The sequence below is a fragment of the Idiotropiscis lumnitzeri genome, chromosome 1 (assembly GCF_059441095.1).
Source record: "Idiotropiscis lumnitzeri isolate Australia: NSW breed Sydney's pygmy pipehorse chromosome 1, RoL_Ilum_1.0, whole genome shotgun sequence".
NCBI lineage: Eukaryota > Metazoa > Chordata > Actinopteri > Syngnathiformes > Syngnathidae > Idiotropiscis > Idiotropiscis lumnitzeri.
In genome coordinates, this window is record NC_142391.1 from 10,691,716 (window position 1) to 10,708,343 (window position 16,628).

The window sequence follows — 16,628 nt, forward strand, 5'->3', positions numbered from 1 at the left end:
TCCGAACGCTTGCAAGTAAAAAGAAAGACAATTCCCAGCTCGTGGTATGAAACATATAAACGCTATGGTGTTTCATCACCAAACTCTGTGAGGTGTTGCAGACAAATGGAACAGGGAAAGGCTTGCTAATTGAAGCGGTCACACTTCCTGCTTCCCATTAGTGTAATTGGCATATCTATTTAGGATGTACATATTTTGTGAGGATGTGCAACTGAGCCATACAAGATATATGAAAGCGCCACTCAACAGATACCAAGACAACGATTCAAGTCTTTTAGATCATGTCAGTGAACAAAATGTTTCAAGTAAAAACATTTAACCACTCTGACGATATAATATAATATACCAGGTACAGTATGAATTAGTATTCACCCCTTTTTAGAGTCTTCACTGAACCTAAAACGAAACAAACTTTGCAAAAAATTAAATGAATAAATGTTTTATTTTCTAAATACTGTGGTTTTTCAACGACATACATTTTGTTGAAAAACTTTTGTTCACTGTCATTAAAAATTAAATATATTTTTTCTCTCCGATGAGGTGAGGTGATCAAAACACTCCATCCATCTGCTCCTGGTCTGGCCCCTCTGTCAAATTTTAGAACCCATTGTGGCCCGACAATCAAAAAGTTTGCCCACCCCTGGTGTACAGTATGTTGCGTTTGCGGAAGACTCGAGAAAATGGTAGCACACAAATAATGAATGACAGTGGGCGAACAATTGACCCTTGGGGGACGCAAGTTATTATGTCCTTCTTGTGGAAGGCAATATTCCGAATAGGCATACGACATAGTACCTCTCATGGAAATAAAAGTTTCAAACCAGTTTAGAAATAACCTGGTGCAGCAAGGGTCATTTTTTGCAGCTGGTGTTGTGTGGAGGTTATTTACAAATGTGATGAGTGCTGCTTCTGTATCATGGTGGGAGTAAAAAACAGACTTATGCATATCCAAGTGTACTTGCATCCAAATGATTCTTTTTCGAGAGTGCTTGGATGACAGCTGTTTAAATTGATGTGGGGAAATGTACCTCAGCGAAGAGAGCAGTTAATGATATCTAAGCCCTCCGGTGCTAAGCAGTTAGATTACTGTATTAAAATAAATAAATAAATAAAATAAAAAGCCGGGAGGGGATCAGAGCAGCAGGTGGAGTAGTTGCCCACTAAACAAAACAAATAGTCGACAAATAATAAAATAAAAGAGGTAAAATACACCCTTTTATTTACCAACAGGCACACTATAACTATAAACAACTATATGTTTTGGAAGCAGTTTTAAATTCCTCGGAATTTTCAGCGCATGCTGAACATAACTGAAAAAGTCATTTGCAGTCTAACTTATTTGCTTTTAATATTAAGTAAATAGTGATTACAATTGCAAACGTTATCATTAAAATTTTATTTGAAACTGAGTTTCCCACTTCATTTAAATACTTGAATGACCAAGAAATGAAGTAAATTTAAATAAATAATCCTAAAAATATGTTGCTTGATTGCAAAAAAACTGCTTTACTTGCTCTTCTCTGCAATTTCTCAACACCTTCCAGATTGGAAGCATTGGCGCTCGCTGTCATGTCTTGGCTCCTTCCTGCATTCCTTAAACACTTTCTGGAGCACTCCCATCGGTCGTCACCTGATGGTGGTGGTCTAATGGCGGAGATGACCCTGTGGAAACAGGAGTGGTGCCACCCTGGATCTTTCCCATCTGCTGCAAACAGGGTGTTGGGCATTATCTCGTGGTGCCCTTGAACAGAAATGGCTTCAAACTAACTCTGTGACCGGGAATGGGGAATTAAAAAAAAAAAAGAGATGAAAAACCAATGAGCCAGGCACAACTCATCGGTATGAGCCCTTTTCAATTAAAATGTTTGTTATTGCCAGTTTATTTCTTTGTCCATACAGCTCTTGAATATGTGCATTTTTATGTTGATTATGTCCCTGCTGGTTTCATCAGTAAGGCGTGTTTGGACCACAAGAATAAAGTTGCAGAATTATGAGAATGAACTAGGCCAGGTGTTGAGCAAACTACGGCCCGGGGGCCACATGCGGCCCATTAAATGTTTGAATCCGGCCCGCCAAACTTGAAAAATATTAAATGAATAAACCTTGTTAATGTTTTATTTTCTAAATACTGTGGTTTTTCGAAGACATATATATTGTTGGATTTGCTTTTATTTACTTTCATTTAAAATTAAATATATCTTTTTTTCTCCAATGAGGTGAGGTTACCAAAACACTATCCATCTGCTCCTGGAAATCAAATTTTAGAACCCATTGTGGCCCGCCAATCAAAAAGTTTGCCCCCCCCCCCCCCTGAACTCGGCGATTACATGAGAAAAGAGAGTGATAAAACGTTAGGAGGAGATTACTGATGTCAGAGTTTTGACAACAGCCATTAATATTACAAATGTACTCTGTTAATATTACTGCTGTTTTAGTTTAGTAACATGATCTCTTTTCTGACAAAAATGTAGAAATGCATTCTTGCAGTATTATTGCCATCATATTTCATATTAGCAAGCTGTCATTTTCTAATAAAATGTTATTCTTTGAATTCTGCAAATTTTTCTTTTACTATCTAGACTTTGAAGTCACTTAAGATTGTGACATTACAACTCTATTTATATCCCATCGTTCGACTTGTGATATTCTTGTAACAAAACATATTCATTTAAATTATTTACAATTATTTTTCGTGGTCATTTAGTGATATTTTTTCCCCTCAAAATATGAATTTAGCTCATAAAGTTTATTTTTTTATCATAACATTAAGATGTTTTGTTCATAGTATTCAAATTTCAGTCTTGTTTTATGACTTTTTGTCTCGCAATATACAGTATATATAATAAAAATACCACAGGTTTATTTTTGTAATTACCCTAATGCTCATTTGAATCAAGCAGTCCATTCAAAAGGTTTTTTATATGAGCAGAACAGAAATACTATCGGTGCTCATTTTGAAGTTGGCAGACAGATACTCACTTTAAAAGAGTAATCTGCTGGAATAGACGGAGTAAAAATAAATAGATGGAGGTGTTTGTGCCGATAAAATGACGGTCCAAGGTGATCTGCATATCCATGTGGTAGAATACTAGTCAATCAAAAATAACATCACCCACACACAAAACATTCCAAACAAGACCATGTGCTCCATTTGTTTACATAATTTGGCAGTGTTCAGCACCATCAGTGCTTAAGACTTCCATTGTTGTTGCTACTATTCTTTCCTCTTCCTTCCACACATGTGGAGGCAGCTATCTGAAGCGTCCACGCCGCCGGATTATCCCGCTAACCACCAATCCTTTTGCAACAGTTGAGAGGATGAGAGCGCCTGTTGGATCACCTCCAGTGTCTGCTGCTGCTGCTGCTGTCGCTTCTTTTGCTCCCCTTTCCCGAGCGGCTCCAGGCGGCCGCCCCAATCCCGCATCTCATCATCCACTCTCCCATCCCTTGGCCCTGCGGGCCGCGTCCCAGCAGCGGTTGGCACAGACGACGCTCTGAAGGGGAGCAACGGGTACAGATGGTTTTGCTTCATGATGGTCTGTTCTCACTCGCACCTGTCAGGACGGCACAGGTGGGAGCTTTTACACACAGAGGGAGGAGGGCTGCCATGTTTACATACCATGTAGTCGTAGGACCATTATTCGTAGCGTAACATAGTGCTAGGTTTACACACACTCAAAATGTTCCGTATTTTTCAGACTATAAGCCGCTACTTTTTTCCTAGATTTTGAACCATGCGGCTAATACAAAGGTGCAACTTTTCTGTGGATATTTCTTTCACCGGTAGAGGGCGCTCTATAGTTAGGAAAATACGCTAAATAAATCTCGATTTTTTTTTTCTCTTGGGTCTGTTCTGTTTTATTTAGCAAAGTTGTTGCCGTGTTAAAAGGCACTGTTTTAACAATCTGTTTATGAACCTTTATGTGCATTGACAGTACAAAATTGTTCTGTACATGCCGTAAACAACAATTTTTTTTCAACATAGAAAACTGCGGCTTATGGTCTGTATATCGTTTTTTTTTTTTGTTTGTTTTGTTTTGTTTTTTTTTCAAAAATAGTTTCCGCTGTGCTTATATGCGCCTTTTTGTCCGGAAAATGCGGTAATTTTTCTGCAATTTATTCACAGATTTTTTTGCTTTGGTTTATTCCTGCATGTACTCTGAGTATGTTTTGCATTTTATTTGATGAAACCATGACTGTGATTGTTGCCATGAAATAGCACAAAGTGACGACAAACTGACTTATTAATTCCTGCGCCTGTTCATTTTCTATCTACCTCGATAATCATGGGTTGCTGCAGCTAATTCCATCTGAGCCTGGCTAAAAACCCTGGACTGGTTGCCACTCAGTTATCGGACGACCTTTCAAATCTCACACTCTGAACCCGTGTTAGCTGCACCAAAGTCAGTCAAATAAATGTGCCACTCAACCATCTACTCACCATTGGAGCACTGGGAAGCCCCGCCTCCATGCACCTCATTAGACATGGGCCTCACAATGTTCCACAGACATGCAAATACCTTCAGACAATCAAGCCAATGATGAGGAGATGCTGTTCTGCATGTACAATCAACCCTCGAGGCTTTAGTTTAAACAATATGTAATCAGACAAAATAACTGCAAACGACACGGGGAGAGAAATGGATGAATGGGTCGATGGGGAGTGAATTGTTGTATATGTCACTTCCAGAGCCCGAAGGGTGATATTTTATTTCAGAGAAATACACTAACATGTCTCACTTGCAGTTTATGAGGGGGACTTCTCAACTCAAATCAACTCAACTTAACTGAGGTTATGGGTTAAGGTTTGGGTTAAGTTAATGTTTTGTCAGTTCCAGACACATTGTAATTTTTTTTTTTTTTGGTAGGGGTTGGATTTCATATCTAGATTACGGTTCAGCAACAGGCCATGACTTAAAATGTTTGGTTCAGGGATTTGTCAGTTGTGGACCGGTTGGCAAACCATGTTATGGTTAGAGTTTTGAGTTTGGGTTTTGTCTAGTCCAGACAATATTGGAGCATCCCATTTACGGGGTTATAAATTTTCGGAGTTGTGTTTGTTGCATCTAGATATGTTATTTTTGTTTTTCCAGGAACTGACGACAAGTCCCTTTGCAGCAAACTAAATATTGTTCAATAAAAAAAAAACATTTTGATCCTTTGTTGAGATAAGAGTTGCTACAAAAAACGCAACTCTGACCCTTTCAGCTGACACACAAACTCGGTGGAGGAGGCACAACGATATTTGTTGAATGTCTATCTTTGATTTCCCTGCTGGGAAACACTTTTTAAGTAAGCAATTATTTAAAATTGAGGACCGTTCCTTCCTGTTGCAGTGATGCTATATATAAAGTTGTATTGTGTTGTATGATAAATTCAGTCAGCAGCAACTTCTGTTAATATCGCGAGAGTTAAAAATGGAAAAATAAATGTTATTAATAAAATGTAATACCAACAAACACATATCACTGAAACCATCAATGGCATTTTACGGCCCTCACAACCCTAACGCCAATTGAATATAACCCTGTGAAACTGTAAATGCCACGGGAATTATTGTGGTTTTTTTTTTATGTTTCAAGCTAAATATTCATGACCTGTTTAATAGAAATGAGACAAATCAATGTGAATTCACTTCAATATTTATCCATCCTCCAGCGGTGACATGCAAAGCTTCCACTAAGAACGCAGTGCTGTGAACAAAGAGCGACATCGTCAATGTTACAGATTTTGGCAGTTGCAGGGATAACAGATTTATTGTTTTTTTAAACTTTAAAGTGAACCAAAGCCGAGTAATACATTTCACATGTATGTATGTTTTATTTGTGGGCCAGTCTCCAAAAGTCTGAATGCACCTTTTTAATGGTATAACCCATTAATTTATTACTAATTATTATGAGGACCCCCCCAAGTTACAGCATGTGGACCACAGGAAAGAGAATGTGATACTGCGATTTCTTTGTTACATTTCTTTGATTAGTTAAGCTTTGTAAGTTGGCCTTACGGTCAAATTTCAGTCGTTCAGGTATAGACATGAAACCATTTTAATTTATTTTTCAACCGTGACTACAATCTCACTTGTAGGAAGTCAGTCCATGTTTTTGAAGTCCTTCACTTGAGCAGGTTTTTAAGACAGTTGCTAAGACTTGAACGCTTATTCTGCAACATAAGTCTCCCGAGGGATCAATAAAGTATTCAGATTGACTGAATTCCATGAAGGTAGCTCGCATTGGAAAGCAGGAAATAAAGAGCAATGAAATGTCAATTGGAAAAGTTTACCGACTATTGCTAGTGCATGTTTTTTTAGCAAACAAACTCGTTTGAAGCTGATTTGTATGCATTTTTTTTTTTTACTGAGACCTTAATTCCTCATGCCGTCTCACCAGCAATGGACAGATTGGCTTCTAATGGTTATCCAATACTATGCAGCTGTGCACCTATGTGTTCTTTAATAAGGTGAACTGACCTTTCATCATGGTTATAAATCAATGCCATCGTCACACTTTAAAGCACTGCTAGAAATGCATATTGTTATCGGCCTGCCCCAATCTACCAAAATAAAACCACAAACACAAGAAGTCAATTCCGGCCTTTAATTCTGCTCACGCGTAACTTCTCTTTCTTATTGACGCAATTTTAAAAAGTGCCTTGAATCACACGTTTAGTAATAGCAGGATCGGAGGGGGGGGGGGAGCCACAGTTCATCTCCAAGTGACGCAGAGCAGTTTTTGGATCAAAGGAGCTGTGAAATTACCTTGACAAGTGGAACAAGGTAAAAGAACTAGATGATTGTGTTTGATTGCAGGTAAATGCCCTATGTTTTTGTTAAAGGTCTGTACTACGCCGCTATCTAAAGGAAGTGCCGGCTTTTATTTCTGGCATGATTATCCCTCGGCTGAGGCGTAATGGCCGAGGTACGCACTTCTGCAATAATGGCATTACAAGAAAGCCAAATGGAACAACCATCATGTCCAGAATCCACCCATTTAGCCTCCCAAATAATACTTAACTTCAGCCCAGAAGCGGTGGCGGTATTACCGGCAAAATCACATCGAATGCCATCTGCTCTGTCAGAGAACGCAATATAAAAACAATGTTATCATTATTACAATAGTTTGAGCACTTTAAGAGCAACAAATTGCTCCAGCCGCTGACTTAAAATGTCTTTTTGAATCATTAACACACGTGCGGTACCAAAAAATAATAATAATACAGCTTTCTGTGCGCATATTCTCCTCAAGGGCCTTGCCACAAGCCGATGTGTGGGGTGGGGTAGGAGAGGGGGTGTGTATTGAATTTGGGATACATTCCCTGCTTTCCTAATAAGCCACCGGCATGATGCCACTATCCTGCCTGGGATGAGATAAGAACTGGCAGAGCGGTGGCGTGGATTCCCATTCAAACCCAGTGTGCTGCTAAGTCCCCACACCGCATAGGGCAGCACACACACACACACCTGAACACACACTTCACAGAGGCAGTCAGCCAGTGAGGTAATGTTGTCATTACAGATGCAAGAGCAGACACACTGCTTTGGGAATATGAGGTGGGAGAGAGAAAATAAGAAATATTAAGTCCACTGAGACCGGATTAAAAAGCGTGTATATTCAAAAAAAACAAAAAAAAAAACATCTTTTTAAATTCATGCAGCCTTTAAATAAATTACCACACCAGCAATATTTCCTTTTTATGTTTCCGCAACAATCCCCGTTTGTGTGGGATTTCATTTGTATATCAAACCATATATAATGTTTTTGCCCACAGGGGAGTTAAGTTTGGTTAAGATTAACCCCATGCAAACGCAGCAGATTGCCCATTCCTCCAATAAGTTAACACTTTTAAAAAAAATTAAATAAAAAGAAAGCATGCATCTGTGGAATACATTGTTATGGAGAGCGAGTGGCATCTTCCACACCCGGCATGTAATTGCCAAACTGTTGCTGCTCCATCTGTGGAGTGTTTTGTCAAGGAAAAGAGGCGAGAGGCAGCTATTGTGTTGAAGAAATGTAAAAGTGCTCTTTTGCCTTTGTGGGAGCCCGTTAACACATTTAGCGGCCAGTCAGCCACTCTCGGGAGATGCCGTCAACTCGAGGATGCCTTGATTTGCAAATATTTTGGAGGAACCGACAACTGCTTTATCAGGCATTGTCACTTTTCATGCCTGCAGTTATAGTATTTGTTGCTTTTAGAGCGGGTCAACAAACATAAAAAACAATCACTTCATAGGGTTTCATAAGCGGAAAAAGGTGATGATAAAATAGTATGATCAACTTATAATTTATCATATTATTGGGTTTTACTTTTTACCTTAGTGAAAGGCTGACTTTGAGTGATAGGCAGGGTACACACTGAACTGGTCGCCAGTCAATCACAGTCCAGAAGAAACCAGTAAAAATTGCTTATCTTTACCCTTTTATATTTTGGGAAGAAAAAAAACCCACCCCTGCAGGAGGATGGCACAAATTATTCAGGGGGCAAAACTTTGAAGGGGAAAATAAATATACCAGGGTCATACTGAGATAGTAAAATACAAAATAATAACCTCACACTATAAAGGGGAAGTCAACCCCAAAAATGACTGCAATAAAAGCTGCACTCACCAAACAAGGCATTCAGATTAATATGGTGTTCATGGAATATGAGTTAAGTGGCAAAATTCACCCGCTTTTAGACATCTTAGGGGGCGGCCATTTTGTCACTTCTGTTGACTGAAAATGACATCTCAGTTGCTCTGGGCTCGGGTAAAGACCAATCACGGCTCACTTATTTTCTGAATCTGTGTCATGATTGGTCGTTACCTGAGCAACTGTGAAGTCATTTTCAGTTGACAGAAGTGATAAAATGGCCGCCCCCTGAGATGGCTAAAAATGGGTGGATTTTACTCCTTGACTTATCTAAATGTAATATTAATTAAAAAAAACATATATACAATAGTGAAGGTACATAGAATATATATACTATAAGAACTATTTTGGATTGAGTTCCCTTTTAAAAATAATGCAGTCAGAGCAGCAGGAACAAACTACTTTCTGAATCATTTTTTCACTTGCAACATCCTTTCCTGCACTATTATATCGGTTGGTGGCAGTTTTAGGGCACAAGCTGACTATCTAAAAGCAGGTGTGGGCAAACTACGGCCCGGGGGCCACACGTGGCCCGTTAAACGTTTTAATCCGGCCCGCTGAACTTGAAAAAAATGTAATGAATAAATCTAGTTAATGTTTTATTTTCTAAATACTGTGTTTTTTTTCAAAGACATACAAATTGTTGTAATGTTTTTGTTCACTTTCATTTAAAATTATTATTATTTTTTTTTTTCTCCGATGAGGTGAGGTTTCCAAAACACTCCATCCATCTGCTCCTGGTCTGGCCCCTCTGTCAAATTTTAGAACCCATTGCCCACCACTGGTCTAAAGCAAGAGAAAAAAAAACACCTTAGGAATTCCCCTAATAACAAAAACGTCCCGTCCGAATGTGGCCGCAATAGCCAGAGAGCAAACTGATTTTGAGAGCGGCTTGTGAAATAGAGAGCGCCATATAAGAACGGCAATACTGTACATGAGCAGGAAGAACGGAAAATATTTGAAGGGGTTTAGTATGTCATTTTTGCTGACAATATTATGAGCTCCTAAAACAAACTTGAGCATGCGTCTGAGGACACAGCTGCCTGTCAGCTGCACAATGAGGTCTGAAATAAGTCGTGTCGGAAGGAAATCTGGATTAACCATTCCTTTAAATGCAGATTTAATGTCCTGTGGTAGACATTCGGTTTTACTACGACATTACTTTGATGTCAAGAAACGGTTACGTTGGGAATCAAGGTGGGTTATGATGGTTTAAAGTGAAGTTATGGTGAGAGGGTGGGGTGGGGGGGGCAATGGACCCTCTTAAAAATTTCCCTCAACTGCCAAACAGGTTTTTATGATTCAACGATGTCATCACATATTACATTTTAATCGTACAATATTACATCCAGATACCAAGTTGCCAACATGGAAGCATATGGGACCATCAACTTCAGCATGTGACTTACGTCTTTGGAATGCTTTAACTGATTTAAAAAGCCTTTTTCCCACTGGCCATTGTCATTGAGATTGTACATTTTAATAACACGCAACGTTCTATGTGATAGTTTTGGAACATCTTCTGACAAGGTCAACATGTAATGTCTCTCTCTTAAGTACATGCTTGTCTCGGGTCCAAACAGCTTCTGTGACCCACCTGTGCTGAACATCTGCCTCTTTATGCAAATAACAATATTGTTTGACAACTTACTATGTCTTTTGTCTGCCTTTTCTACCCTTCACTGTGAGTTCCCCGAGGTGGTGCCCTCTCTGTTTGTGTGTGGCACAGCTCAGCTTGGAGCCAGACTCCATCTTGGCACAGGCCAAGGCCAGGGTGAAAAGTGGAGATGGTACAGATCCCTACGCAGCTGTCAAGGTCTCAGTAAAGTGGCCCGTGAACCCTTCACAGAGAGCTTGAAAGACTTGTGGGATGTGTGATGGTAAGCCCGAGTCAATCAGCATGACCCGCACATAAACGTGGACGTATAGCTTTTCAAGTTGGAAAGCTCACAAAGTCAAATGAAATAAATTCTCAGGTTTAGGATCTTCCAACTTATTTGGCTTGTGCTTTGGTAACATCATTAAATCGGTTGCATGCCGTATACAGAATGAGAATTTTTGCCACGGGGTTCAAATCCAACCCGTTCTTCCTTCCACATTCCCAAAATGTTTCCTTAACTGAAACTCTAAATTGTCTGTGAATACAAGTGGGATTGGCCGACCCCAAGTTAGCTGTGATACGCCCCAGCTCACCACGACTTAAATGATAACAAGCATTATCGAAAATGGATGGATGGAAATGAAAATCCATTAGTGAGCAGGTGGCAGAACATGGACTCGCGCTAAAAGCAAAAGGGCTTGATCAAGTAGGAAAAGGGAGGGCGACTCAGCCAAAGGCCGGTCTTGTGTCAAGACGCCTGTCACCTGACCTGCTTCTTCCTGTTACAGTGTACACACACTTAACACCCCCAACTCCCACTGCCCCAATCCTCCATGTCACCCTCCTTCATGGGGCCTCTTTGCCGTCATGCATATCAATGCTTTATGAGCAGCGGAAGGGAGGGAACGAGGGATTGGGTGCAAATAGAGGCGGGGTCATCCAGGGAGGATTGGGCAGTGCAGTGAGGCCGAAACACCAGTCGGAATCAATCTAGTTTCTGGGATTACTGCTCCACTGGGTTGTGATCAATAGATCCGGCACACTATCCCCCTGCTCCGAGGCCTGAAAAGCTAAATGAGGGTTCGGGAGATGCACCCCAAACATTTCCCTTATCTCTCATCCCTGCCTGCTCGCAGTCACCTCCGTTGCGTATGTTCGTCTCAAACGAGGAGATGCAAAGATGTTGTTTTGTTAGTGGTGACGAAGGCAAAGGCTCCTTATCGGTCCAGCGATTTTGAACAATAGCTGTAGCTGGGTTACATATTCGGTTGAGACGAAACACTGAGCCTCTGCACCCAAGGGTTTTAGTTCGAAGAATGTGACCTGTGACGGAAGGGCTTCAGTTTCGATTCCACTAAGCAGTATGGGGATATGGATCGGGAATAGGTACCTAAAGGCATCCACTAAACGTTAATGTCACATTGAGTGACCCATCTGATGAACGCATGAGATGACATCATTGGTTTTAAACTTGAGTTGAATAAACTTCTTACTTCCGATTCCGAGTTACGCATTCTGAGAGTCTGACTTCCTGACAGGAAGGCTTCAGTGCCGGTAATGATGACTTTAAATGTTGTTCAGTGACGTCATTCCTCTTCCCGCTCCCGTCTCTCTCACTCTCGAGAGTGTAAATAGATGGTAGTGCCCTTTGTGACCAGCAGATAGCACTGCTGTTATCCCAATCCGTGAGCAGGAGCCTGCAGCCAGAGTTTGGGACTGTTCAGGATTTTTACTATGTGTTAAAGTACTCCAGCTCTCAAATGCCTGCCTGCTGATTGGGAAGAGTGAGCCAAAGAAAGAGTGGGAGAGAGGGAGGGATATCATCCTAAATAACGGGTTCTCTGGATCAGAGCCAACAAACTCACAAACGCTCACACATGCTTCAACAGAACAATAAAGCACAGCCATTCTCCTGTTAATAGGCAATCTGTGTTGTCATGAACATTTAGTCTGATAACTGTTACTGCTGTGTAAATGATGTCATAGGCCTGTCAGTGTCTATAAATTAGGCTGCTGCCTCCAATGTGCCTCGTTGACAGTCATTCTTTTATTTTTTTATTTATCGCAATGTGACTTCTATTCTTAAAAGTATGTCGTCGCACAATATCAGCCAAATACTCCTCGTTGCTTGAAGCGGGCATGTGTGTCTGGTCAACAGACAGCTCCGTATTTAAGACCAATGGAGTAAATGCATTCCAAATGTCCTTAAGACATAATGACTAAAATGACGTCGTGTAGCTGAATTGAATCTACTATAAAAGCTATTAGGGGCCAAGACATTTCACAGAAGCAGCCAGCAAAGTTGACCCGGCACCAGACGAGCAAGATGGGAGATAGAGGATAAAAATAAGGAAGGCTTAACTTCATTAGTGCCGTCATGAGCGTAGAGAAAGATGTATGCATTTACGGGGAGCCTGTTGGCGTGGCTTACCTGCAAACTTGTAGCTGTAATAAGTCTGGTCAGGCAATTAGTTATACGCTGATGCAAGACGATGATCTGATCTCCTCAATTAGGGGACAGAACTCGAATTTGGTTGAACTGAATCGGACCGTTTTATTAGAACATTCTTGACGATCATTTAGGAGGCTTTTACAGAAGACAGTTTTTAATAAAAAGTGATCCAAATGTGACGATAATGACGACTTCTTACTTAAAAACAGCATTTTGGAGTGAGAAGTGTCCTGAAATTTAGTGTTTTCACTTTCTTCTTTGAAAAATCTTTTCCAGGCCTTTACTGAAGCCTCTTTCAGTTCTTGTTTGTTTCTGAAGGTTTCCTCAGTCTCCGCAGGAAGTAAAATTGGTTTTATGACCGACTGAATTGGTCAGTCTGTGAGCTTCCGCTGTTTCCCTTTGCTCAAGGCCCTTCTTATGTTGGCAGTGTGATTTGGATCATAACTTTTATCTTGTTACATGATGAAGCTTCCCTCCATAAATTAAGAGTTTTACGTAAATTGCCAGACCAAATGGTTTTGTAGACTTCACAATTCGTTCTGCCGCGACCAGCATGAGTTACTTCATCAATAAAGACATTGGAAGAAAAAATACACATGCCATTCAGACGTACATAGATGAGCCAATAAAGTTTTGCCACACTGTTTTATGGACTGATGAGATTGAAGATTAACCTCCTCTACCAAAGTGATGGAAAAGCCAAAGTATAGCGAAGGAAAGGATCTGCTTATGATCCAAACAAACAAGCTCATTGGTGAAATGTGATGGAGGTCATGTCGTAGCTTGGCTGCTTTCGGAACGGCCTCATTAGTCTTTATTGATGATGTAACTCATGATGGTAACAGTGGAATGAATGAAAGATGTAGGTTATAAAAACCCATTGACGTAAGAAAACAAATCAGAACAAAAAAAAAATTCTCTCTCTCGCTCTCTCTCTCTCCATATATATATATATATATATATATATATATATATATATATATATATATATATATATATATATATATATAAATATATATATATATTAGGGGTGTCAAAATGTGCAAATATTGTGCCATATTAGCTGTACATCTTTAGCACATCTCAGACCAAAACACCGTGTTCAAGTTACCACTGGGCCTTGCAAACCAACATGGCTGGAGTATGGCGCTTGGGGGCAGTTTTGGGAGAAAAATGCCTGTAAAGATGTCTTTATTTAGATCGTATTCAAGAATCAAAGAAAGCTATTAGAACAGTCTCTGAATTAAATATACTTCATATTTGGTCATTTAGCATCAATTCCGAGATATTATTCAAGTAAATATCTGTTACAAGTTTTGCAAAAAATATTAGTTGAAAAATGTGATTAATCGCAATTAATCATGGAATTCTTATGTGATTAATTACTTAAAAAATAATGACTTGACGGCACTAATATATATATATATGTATATATATATATATATATATATATATATATATATATACACACATACACAAAGTACCAGCGGTTGACTCACACTGTGCCGTAGGTTCGAAAGTAGGTGTACAATTACGCAGCGTACCCGCTTCAAATAAAGACAGAGATGTAATGGCAATATGCAAATCAAATGAGTCTGTTCTTCCCCATCTGGCTGATTTGCAGACGCTGTCACGGCATCCAGCCGCTGCAGTATAGCTGATATGTACAATATATGATCTAAGGCGCCTTGATTGGAACATCGTGCACTGCACCCATGAGACTCCATGGGAAGCAGCAACAGCATAATGTGCAGCCGTGAGGTCAGCAGGCATGTGTCGCTGGCTACAAACTGTTACGGAGAAGAAATGAATGGGGCGGCGCGGTATCGACACACACACACTTACTCACAAACAAGACAAAAAAAAGGCTAAACACATTGCAAAGTTGTGTTTCAGACCACACCGCCTCCATTGTGAGCTCCCTTTCATGTTCCTCTATTGACTGCTCTTATATCCTGTGGCTTGATTGGACCACACGAGACAACATCTCGCACATACGTCGTCTCGCTTCCCCTCACTCAAACACCACCCCCACCTTCTTCCTCGCCCCTCTCCCCTCAATGTTTGCCTTTCATTAGCTTTCATCTCTTCAGCTTATTGAACTCCACCACTGGCACCAAGAGTGTGATGCTTTGATGGTACGGCCGCTGCCCAACATACGTCTATATTTAGTGCCTTTACATATTTCCATAAGAAATGATTTGCAATGTCTGCCAATTCGCAGGCCGTAGCGGGACATAAGGGGCCATATAGTATATGTTGCCCAGAGCCGTTCAAAGGGTGCCTTTGGTCTCTAGATACACTGAAGAGGCCTCACTTAAGTTTTTTTCTTCTTCATGTTCTGCCCAGAAGTGTGTTCCTTAATAAGTCTCACACTGTGATATAACATAGAAACAAGAGAGGGCATTTGGCAGACGTGGGAACTGTATAAAACTGTACAGCACTGTATCGTATAGTGTGGAAATTCTGAAAGTTGAAATAGTATATACCTTCATGCTGGTTGGTTGTCCTCCAAGTTTTATAATTTCACAATATGATTAAAAATAATGACTGCACAATGTTTTCAGTAACATGTTTTTAAATACATGTGTAAAGAGAAATAAAATAAAATAAAATGTGCACTACTGACCATTTGAAGATGCCTGACGTAGATGCAAAATCTAAATAATTTGTTTAAAAAAATTCAAATCATCAATTCCTTTCTTAAACTGTCATTGTCACATTGTTCTTGTTATTGCTAAACAAATTTCTATTTTAAGGACTTTAATATGCTCCAAAATTCAAAGAATGACACTGCTCTGCATGTTGTGCTGGGCCACCTGGAACAACAGCAGAGCTATGCAAGGATGCTCTTTGTGGACTACAGCTCGGCATTCAACACAATCATCCCGGACAAATCCAGAAGCTTTTTCACCACCCACAACACAACCATGCTGTGCTGAAAGTTCAAAGTGAGAAGCAAGGTTCGACAAGTGACAACAGCCCATTAACGGAGGCGATACCAAACGAGAAAACATCTCAGAGGTGAACATGATAGCCTAGCACATGGCTAAAGATTTAGCTCCTCTAGTTACAGTGGCGCGCACAGGATTTAAACGCTTCATGAAAGCCGTATTTCCCGATATGGACTACATCGGGCCGGGAGCTTAGACATGTCAAGCATTTTGCATCTACATCCGACTTGTGGTCGGGTCGCAACATGGATCCCTGATTGAGCCTGACTGTGCATTACATAGATGACAAGTGGCAACTGCGCACCAGAGTACTCGAGACGGCACATTTTCCCAGATGATGCACACATGTTTATTTGGCTTGCATTGACATTTTCTTTCATTTTATTTGGCATTTTTTTATTTGACATTATTTACATCATGAGAGCATCTTGGCGCAATCTATTTGCAGAAAAAGATTTTGCAAGAGGTACCCTTTTTCTTTGTGACATTGTTCAAGTCATGCAAAGCAACCTATTTGGAATGTTTATACAAATGATTTTTGTACTTTTATTTTTCATTGAAAGTAATGTGTACCAGTTGGTCAATAAAAAAAAACAGTCAATATGCATTTCCTGCATTTATTTAGATTTTCGTTCACGGGGGGAATTTATCGTGCATTTATCGTTATCGAGGTAAAATTGCTCAATTTCTCGCAATATTGATTTGAGGTCATATCGCCCAGCCCTACCTCACACGCATCTGGATTAAGGACTTTCTGACCAACAGACCCCAGACTGTGTTGCTCGGCCCCTACACGTCCTCCACCCGTACGCTGAGCACCGGTTCCCCTCAAGGATGCGTGCTGAACCCTCTCCTTTACGCCCTCTACACCTACGACTGCAGCCCGGCCCACGGTAACAACACCATCGTCAAGTTTGCTGACGACACGACAGTGGTCGGTCTGATCTCGGAAGATGACGAGACAGCCTATAGAGAGGTGGTCCAGAGACTGACGGCTT